Raw genomic sequence first — 1,852 nt, 5'->3', positions numbered from 1 at the left:
CACCGGACGGTACCACAGGGCAGGAGAGCAGCGCCCTGGAAGGAATCCAGGAGCAGAGCGAGCAGCACCTGCCAGCATAGCCACCCAGCTCCCCACTGCGAAAGGTTAAACCCCGCACCCTCTGGGACCTCCCAGTGACCCAACCACAGCCTCTGCAAAATTATCCAGGAGCAGAGCGAGCAGCACCTGCCAGCATAGCCACCCAGCTCCCCACTGCGAAAGGTTAAACCCCGCACCCTCTGGGCCCTCCCAGTGACCACACCACCGCCTCTGCCAACTTTCACAGGCTCCCGTATACTTTACACCAACTTAACAGATCTCCTTCTGACCTGCCCCCAGCCACCTACACACCTCATCAACCAAGACTGCCAAAAGAATTTGAAAACTCCTGTTTTCAGCACCAAACTAGCCACTGAAGTTGTGAAATTAGAGCTAGTTTAATCACTGAAGATTTTCTTCAGCTCTAATGAAAATATTTTTTAAAAAAGCCATTGGTTCTAAGATTGTATTTCAAATACTGTTACTTCAAAAAGAAATGAAAGTACTCCTGAAAAAGAAAAGGCTTCCCCAACACAAACCAGGTATACCATGGTTATAAATGATATCTTTACCAGTAGCTTCCAGGTTCAGCTCTGCGAAGCTTCGTGCTCTCCCAAGGACCATCACCGAGAAAACTACAGCGTTAGTTTTATTCACATTATTAAGACACAAATAAAGCTGGAAAGCATCTCCTGCTGTGAACCACTTCTCCAAGGCAACTCTAGGAAACTTCTCCTGGAAACTTCAATCTGGGATGAAAAGGCAACTTCTTCTGAACTCGAGAGACAGAGAGACCTTCTCTCGCATTGTATCAGCTTACAAAGCACATGGTATTATTTGCTATTCCCTTACTCCCTCTGCAGATGCAGATTCGCCAATATAATTCTATATAGAGCTGTGGAAGGAGGGAAAGATGAAAGGGAAAAGGTGACAAAGTCGCCTCATCGCTGTTTATTAGTTCAACAATTCCACGCAAGTGGAATTTCCCAACTGTTGATATCACAGACCTTTGCTTGGATTTCAAGTTTCAGACCTGAGGTTTCTGGATTTGATGTCACACCACTAAGAAAAAAAATAGCGACCACAACTTCACTAAACAACATGTTAATGATACCTGAAACAGAAGCCACTTTGCTCTCCTGCACCCACCACAAAGACCAGGTGCAAACTTCACCAGAGTCACGTTTTGGAGAGTGCCCGACCCTGTTAGAGGTGGTTCAAAAGATGCCGAGTCAAACCCCACAATTCAGACAGCAGCAATTTCACAAGATTATTTTGCAGTCACTAGGCTCACCGCTCCACTAACACCCTTGGTTTCTGTTTGCAGCACTCTATTGCTTATTTTCTATGTTTTTCTCAAGCTGCAGCTTCCCTGATAACCTGCACCTGCTTTTTTTCTAGAGCAGTAACAGAGAACCTTTATAAAGCCAAAATATACTCCAAAACCCAGAGTATTGAGAGAGACCACTAGTTTGCAAACCAATACTAAGTTTTTACCAAACACCTGGGTAACTTTCACATGGAGGCCACAGAAGCTTTAAGGCTTCCACAGGGCCTTTCAACGGCAGTTTTTGCTCCTGAAGCCTGCTTTGGGGTCCAGGGCACCACAACGGCTCCTCCCCGAATCCAGCTCATCCTCCCGTTCCGCAGAGAGCCCTTTAAGAGCTCCCGGGTCCGCGGGATCACATGCCCCTCTTCCTATCAATTAGTCACTCTTTAACAGCTTTGCAGCCCTTTGACCGACGAGCTCCTCGAACTGGCAAAATTACAACCCCGGGCTGGAGATGGGAGGTGAAACCGAGCCCCTCCTCGA

Source organism: Buceros rhinoceros, unplaced genomic scaffold (genome assembly GCF_000710305.1).
Source record: "Buceros rhinoceros silvestris isolate BGI_N320 unplaced genomic scaffold, ASM71030v1 scaffold23316, whole genome shotgun sequence".
In the NCBI taxonomy this organism is placed as follows: Eukaryota; Metazoa; Chordata; class Aves; order Bucerotiformes; family Bucerotidae; genus Buceros; species Buceros rhinoceros.
This window is presented reverse-complemented; position numbering follows the sequence as displayed.